The 7,771-nt window shown below is 51.0% G+C and overlaps 1 pseudogene across 1 annotated transcript; it reads right to left on the bottom strand.

Annotated features, from left to right (window-relative positions):
• Positions 1 to 5,535: 5,535 nt before the first annotated feature.
• On the bottom strand, positions 5,536 to 6,142 carry LOC309819210 (ubiquitin-conjugating enzyme E2 S-like; annotated as a pseudogene). Its single transcript has one exon. The product of its transcript is annotated as a ubiquitin-conjugating enzyme E2 S-like (transcript).
• Positions 6,143 to 7,771: the final 1,629 nt, after the last annotated feature.

Genomic DNA, 7,771 nt, shown 5'->3' with positions numbered 1-7,771 from the left:
CTCAAGACTGCAACATCCACTCTTCCCTGAATCTCCAGCCTGCTGGCCTGCTCTTACATTTCAAACTTGCCTGCCCTCACCACCCTGTGAGCCAATTCCATATATATATTTCCTATACAGTTCTGTTTCTCTGAAGAATCCTGACTGATACGATTACACTGGGTCCACCCAGATAATCCAGGATAATCTTCCTATTTTATTAATTTTATATTTTTAAATTTTGGCCACGCCTCACGGTTCAGCATGTGGGATCTTAATTCCCTAACCAAGGATCGAATCTGCGCCCCCTGCCGTGGAAGCTCGGTGTCTTGACCACTGGACCGTAATCTCCCTATTTTAAAGTCAGCTAATTAGCAACCTAACTCCATCTGCTACCTTTACTCCTTGTTGCCATATAACCTACCATTTTCACAGGTTCTGGGAATGAAGACATGAACATTTCTGGGGGGGTGGAAGGATTTATTCTGCCTTTAGTCAAAATGTAAATAAATAGAGCTTTATTTTCCTCCCATAATAATGTGTCTGGAAGTGGAAGTTGAGGCTTGGGGGCATTGCTCTATGACTCAGGCTCTTTATAGCCTTCCATATGTTGGCTTTGGTTCTTAAGCTCGCCACCTCATGCTCACAAAACAGCTGCCTCAGCCCCCAACATTATATCCTCATAGCACTATGCCAAGCAGAAAGAGAATAGGCACTACGCCACCTCATGCTCACAAAACAGCTGCCTCAGCCCCCAACATTATATCCTCATACCACTATGCCAAGCAGGAAGGAAGAGAATAGGCAGAAAGGCCTTCCCCTTTCATCCAAGGCAACAAACCTTTCCTGCAGCTTTCCACAAACTCCTTTTTGCATGTACTGATGGGACCCGAGTTACATGGCCATTTCTAACTGCAAAAGACACTGGGAAAGTATGTGACTTTGTATCCGGTATGGAGAGAGGCAGGTGAAACAGAGGGGGCTTTGAAATGGCTTTGGGTATCCGTACTGTGATGTCTGCCACACAAGTTCACACACAGCTTTGCATAGCAGACCTGGGACTGGGCAGGGTCCTGCAGGGGGCTCGTGACCCCTACTCTTCTTCATGATCCTGTCTTAACAGCAGATTGTCTGCACAAATCAGGGGAGCCTTGTGGTAGGAGTGTGGCTCTCACTGCTGTTTGAACTCGGTCGCTTCTTCATCAGTGAAGCAGAGTTGCTCTGAGGATGAATGAGATAAGCTGTGTAGATTTGTTAGGTAGCAGAGCAAGTTACTTTTACCCAGAAATCACAGCCTGGGGGGGGGGGGCAGAGGAGATGCAAGGGGAAGACAGGAGACCCAATCCTGGGGCCCCAGCCCACCCATCACAGAATGTGCAGCCCTCCATTTCCAAAATGCTGTCTCCACCCCTTGCAAGTTCTTTATTGGTACTATTGATTATTCTTGTTCATTAATTAGTGTTTGCTGAGTGAAGGAGAGAGACCCATTGGGCCAAAACCTCTTTCAAGCTGCCAGGGGACCCAGAGCAGGGCAGCAGAGATTTCAGCAGGAACAGGAAGGCAAAGGCCCTCGGAGGAAAATCAAAATCCCCTTCACCCCAGGCTCTCTCCTCCCAAGCACCGTGAAGGGAGCTGGGGACCCCGGGCCTGCTGGTGACAGTGACTAACTGCGGGGCAAGCCCTGGGGAGGGGCCAGGCCAGCTCCATTACGTTTATGGTCCTGGCTTGGCGGGCGGGTTCCCGGGTGAGCTCAGGGGGTGGCTGTGTGCCAGGTGGGGGGCTGGGGGAAGCAGCACCCATGGGTTTGGGTGGGGAGTGTGGGGAGGGAAGGAGGGAGGAGCCAGCGTGTTATAAAACACTAAACCCTGGTTGAAAGGTTGTTTCCTTAATTTTAAAAAAAGAATTAAGGGATGTTGCTTGAGAAAAACAGAGAGGGGGAACTGAAAAAGAGGCGAAGACAGAACAAGAGACAGAAGGACAAGGAAGGACAGGAGGGAACAGGAGAGGGGACCAGGAATTAACGAGGCTGGGCACCAGATACGGGCGGAAGGTGGGGGGCTGCTCCTCAGAGGTGGGGAAACTTGCTCGGGTCTCAAAGAATGGCTTTGAATTTGGCCTCTCTGACCCCAAAGGCCAAGCTTTTCACCAGGCCACAGGCTGTGGAGGTGGAGGTGGAGAGGGAGGCTCTGGGGACGAAGGGGCCCAGGTGTAACTCACCTGAGTGGGGGAGGAGCTTGGTAGCCCCACGGTGGCCCTCAGGATCACCCTGATCAAATGCCCTTCGTGGGTTGTCTATGATCTGTGGTGACAGCTGCCATCCCTGGTGGAACTGGGGTGCCTCCCCTGCGTCCTTGAGGTATGGCATTGCCTGGAGGTTAAGGGCTGTGACTCTAGAGCCAGACGGCTTGGATCCAAATCCTGGCTCTGCCATTTGAGAAAACTACTTAAATCCTTATGCCTCAGTTTCCTCTTATGGAAAATAAGGGTAATAATGGTTTCCATCTAATAGGGTTGTTATGGGTGTTCAGTGATGTATGTAGTGTGCTCAGAACCAGCATCAAATAAGTACTCAACAAGTTTAGCTGTCATTAGATACTTCTTTACTAACAAAATCCTTATGTTGTTGAGGATGGCAATGTGCCCAGCTAAAAAACTACATTTCCCAGCTTCCCTCACAGTTAGGATATCCCATGAGATGTTAGAGGAGGTCATTGTGCGGGTCTTCCAGGAAACCTCTTTAAAAGGGACCGACTCTTCTGGCAAGCTCATCCTTTCCCCCCTTCTTCATGCCAGGAAGGTGGGTATGATGACCTGAGCTGCAGCAGCCATTCTGCAACCCTGAGGTCCCCTTGAGATAGAAGCCATGCTGTAAGGGTGGTGGAGCAGAAAGGTAAAGGAGCCAGAGACACTGACCACGTCGAGGGACTGGACCTCCTGTCTCCATAAGCCCTTTGCCTGAGAGAAAAACAAACCCTTAACTTGTTTAAACTACTGTAGCTTCAGGTTTCTGTTAATTGCTGCCCCCAAAATCCAAGCTGATACAGATTGAAAAGTTAAATAGATTCTAGAAGAGTTAGAGAAATTTAAACTGATAAATCCAAAATGAGTGATTTGTGGAAAGTGGGTGTGGTTGGGGACATGTCTGGGAGGTTTCAAATAACCTCAGATGTCCCATGACCTGTCCCTTGGACTAGAGTATCTGTGAGTCCAAGTCAGGGAGTGATTGTCTTATTATTGTCTTTACCAAAGCAATGAGAAAAAAGGTTTTCTAGAAACCAGTGCAGAGCACAAGCTCCTAGACATCAACATCCCATTGTCAGGAAGGGAGGGAAGCCCCCAGAAGACCACCAGAAACAGGACTGTTCAGCAACCTGAGGTCATAGGGGCAGCTACTGATGTTACCCGTCTGCACGGCTCGCTTCGTGCTTCTGAGGATGACACACACTCTAAGCCTTAGAAAGTCTCAAAAGGCCACTGTTGTGTTGGGATGGGGTGAAGGAGGGCCCTAGGATAATTCTCATCTCTAAACCTCTGCAGTTCTCCTATGGGTCCGTGTGCAGCGGGCGTTCCATGTCTGGAATGTCTCATGATCCTTGGGACACAGTGTGTACCACGTTGCATGTGCAGCCCCAGGTGAGATCGGGGGTTCTCGGCTCCTCGGGTCCTGGTCCTCGGGTTGGATGGTGGCCACTTCTTGCAGGAAATAAGGAAGGACTATATCTTCCCAGGGGAGTAGGGGTGGGTTGCTCCCTGCACCACTTCCCCAATCTCAGCTCTTTGAAATGAATGAGAAGAGAAGGCCAAGGGGCCAGGAGAGGCCCCAAACAGGTGTTCCCCGCTCAGACACCTGTGAGGGTGGGCTGAGGAGAAGCTTCATGCGTTGATGTGGTTGTTTGAAAAAAGGACCCCAGATTAGAAAGACGGTAGCACTGAGGTTCCCCATTGGGGCCTGAGGCCAAGGGGCAAGGAGAGGCCAGCACTGGGTGGAGGGCAGCAGTGAAGACCTCCAGAAGCCGGTCAGGGAGGCTCAGGGCTCCCTGTGAGTGTACGCGAAGACTTTGTGGGTCCTGGGCTTCCACGTGCGTTCTGCAGGTCTCTACACATGAGCGTGCTTTCTCATCAGTGCATTTCTTAGTTGACATGGAGTCAAGCGTGTTTGCAAATGTGGGGAAAGTATCTGATTCTCTCGTGGAATCTTGGCTTAGAAGCGGGGTGGAGCCCCAGGGCTAAGGGAGGAGGGGGAACCCCACCGCCACGGAACCGGGAGCCTCCCACACTAGGGCAGAACAGAGATGGTTCATCTCCGCAGAGAACGCCCAGTAGAGATCAAAACCAAGTAGGCTCAGGATGAAGCTATAGGCCAAACTTCCTTGGAGGTATGGGATTTCAGGGGTGGAGGACCCCATGCCTGGAAGAGCCCCCTGAAGCTACTTTCACACAGGACAGCGTTGAGGACTGCAGTATCAGGGTGGCTAGAGCCACATCCAGCCCACTCAAGGTTTGTCTCCTCACCAGGAAAGGCTTCTGGGGTCTCTCATTCATTCGTTTAGCCATTCACTTATTCTGTCTACAATTCCTTTGCGGGGCCGTGCACATAATAAATAGTTCACTCTGAGTCATATCTCTCGATTCCTCTGGTGCTCAATTCTAAATTCACTGCCTCCCTTCTTTTGCTGGGGGTCTCTGATCCAGCTTGCTCTGCTGCTTGTTGAACTGCATCCCGGAGGCGCAAGGGCAGCACAGAGCTAGCTAGAGTCAGCCCCTTTGCCTTGCTTCAAAGTCATGGATGCCACCCAGTCCTGGCTACAAAAGTATCATTGAACAAGAGGTCCATTTCTGCCATTTTGGCTCAGGGTCCCAGAATTTCTGCTACACTATTAGGATCTCCTCAAGGGTCTGAAGTTGACCCAAAGTTGTTGAGAGCCTTCATTCCTCTAACACCTACTTTTTAAGTGCTTCCTGAATACCAAGTACTTCACCAGGCATACCTCGGGGACACTGGGGGTTCCGTTCCGGACCACCGCGATAAAGCAAACATAGCAATAAAGTGAGTCAGATGGCTTTTTCGGTTTCCCGGTGCATATAAAAGTTATGTTTACACTATACTGTAGTTCTAGTAAGCGTGCAATAGCATTATGTCTAAAAAACTATGTGCATACCTTTTTTTTTTTTTTTTTTTTTGCGGTACGCGGGCCTCTCACTGCCGTGGCCTCTCCCGTTGCGGAGCACAGGCTCCGGACGCGCAGGCCCAGCGGCCATGGCTCACGGGCCCAGCCGCCCCGCAGCACGCGGGATCCTCCCGGACCGGGGCACGAACCCACGTACCCTGCATCGGCAAGCGGACTCTCAACCACTGCGCCACCAGGGAAGCCCTGTGCATACCTTAATTTTATTTATTTATTTATTTTTTTGCTGCTTTTCCAACTTTATTTAGAAAAACAAATCCAGGTCCCAGTGCCCCAGTGCCCTCCTCCAGCCCAGCCATAATTTAAATAACTTAGAGACAGAGGTGGGGTCAGGTGGGGAGTGGGTGGGAGAGGGAGAGAGGAGAGCCCACTACAGCCGCTGCAGCGCCCGCTTCTTGTCCATCTTTTTCTTGCCTGCCAGCTTCTTATCATGCTCACCCGCGTGCTTCTTGGCCATCGGCCCCTCGGCCCCTCCCCGGGCGTCCAGGAGCCGTGGCGTCGGCGGTGGTGGCCGCAGCCCCGCTGGCCGGGGACCGCCGGCCCCGGCCCTCCCGCCGCTGGGCCCGCCTGCGCCCCGGGGATCTCTGTGAGCAGGCGCGCGCGCCGCCCGCCTCCTCCTTGAGGGCAGACGCGGGGTTAGGGTGGATCAGCAGGCACCTGATGGTCAGCAGCACGTGCCAGATGCCCGGCTCAGCTGTCCAGCCCGTCTTGAGCACGTTGACGCAGATCTCACCGTTGGCGCCCACATTTGGGTGGAAGATCTTGGTCAGGAAGTAGCCCTTGTGTGGGGAGGCAGGGAAGTCCTTCCCCAGCAGGAGTTTCGTGCGGAATAGGTCTGCGGCGTATGGGGTCCCCTCAGGGCCCTCGATAGTGACCTGCAGGTCAGTGAGGCCCTCCTCGTTGGGAAAGACCTTGATGCCATCAGGTGGCTCAGCTGTCAGTGTCGTTGCCTCCTTGTACACCAGGCGGATGATGTGGGCGGGGCAGGTTCACGACTGCTGCCGGCCAGGGGCGGGTCCCACTGGCCCCCTTTCTGCGCCCTCCGGCCGCCGGCCGGGGTGGGGGGGGCGCCCAACCGCTGCCGCTGTGGCCCTAGCGGGGCCCCGGTGGCCCTGCTCTGCTTCCCGCTCCCTCCGAGGCCCGCAGTGACCCTTGCCGTCTGCAGCTCCTCCCACCACCCGCCCACTGGTGCCCGCACTAAGGCACACACCTTAATTTAAAAATACTTTATTGCTAAAATATGCTAGCCATCCTCCGAGCCTTCAGCAAGTCGTAATTTTTTTTGCAGTAGTAACATCAGTGATCACTGATCCCAGATATAATATAATAATGATGAAACAGTTTGAAATATTGTGATAATCACCAAAATGTGACACAAAGACATGAAGTGAGCAAATACTGTTGGAAAAAAATGGTGCCTATAGAGTTGCTCAATACAGGGTTGCCACAAACCTTCAATTTGTTTAAAAAACAAAAACCACAGTACCTGCCTACAAAGCGCAATAAAGCGAGGTATGCCTGTACATGGAGCTTTTCCTGCTGGGACTTAAGCACCAGAAAATCCACAAGAATGGCTGTATTTCTGAGATACACACGTGGGCAAGGTCTTCAAAATAAAAACAGAACCATGGCACCAAGGTCAGGCTAGGTTTGAATTTTCGTAAGCTCTCCTGGGGAAATAGATGGAGGAACCAGGATGGAAAGCCAAAAAATCCATAGCCAACCTCTACAACAAAATTGGCAAGGAGAAATCCCATGAACACCCAGATATGAGCGGGCGAGGACGAGCACCCAGTAGCATTAGGCCTGTGTAGTATCAGCAACTGTGCCAGAGGGAGCGCAGACAAGACCAGGTTGCTTCTGATGGCTGGAGCAGCTAGAGACCCTTCAAACCACCAGCAGGTGCTGGCCTGAAAGCGTGACAGGCCAACTTGAAGGAGCAGTGATGCTGGGCGGGGTCTCAGCAGGCCCTGAATAGCAGGGGAGGGTGCCCTGGAGCAGTCTAGACCTCACAACGGTTGAAACTCACAAATGAGAGTTCCTTTTCAGGACAGAACTGCACACAGAGGAGGGACTACTGGTTGGAGTCTTCAAACTGAGGAGGACTGTGACAGCCGGGGCAAAAGAGAGATAAAGTCTAGAATTCTGCGTGGCTCAAGATGGAAGCCGCTATCCATATATGGCTTTTGACATTTAAGCTAACTAAATTTAAATATTTAGTTCTTTTGTTGCATTTGTCATGTTTCAAATTCTTTGTTTATTTATTTTTAATTAATTTTTTTAAATTTTTATCCAGTTTTTAAAGGTTACTTTCTATTTATAGTTATTCTAAAATGTTGGCTATGTTGTACCCTACATTCTCGAGGCTGTCTTACAGCCAGTAGTTTGTACCAACCCCTCCTCCACCCTATATTACCCTTCCCCCACCACTAGTTTGTTCTCTATATCTGTGAGTCTGCTTCTTCTTTGTTATATTCACTAGTTTGTTCTATTTTTAGATTCCACATATAAGTGATACCATACAGTATTTGTCTTTTCCTGTCTGACTTATTTCACTTAGCATAATGCCCTCAAGTCCATCCACATTCCTGCAAATGGCATAATTT

This window comes from Grampus griseus (genome assembly GCF_964374135.1).
Source record: "Grampus griseus genome assembly, chromosome: 2".
In the NCBI taxonomy this organism is placed as follows: Eukaryota; Metazoa; Chordata; class Mammalia; order Artiodactyla; family Delphinidae; genus Grampus; species Grampus griseus.
This window is presented reverse-complemented; position numbering and strand designations above follow the sequence as displayed.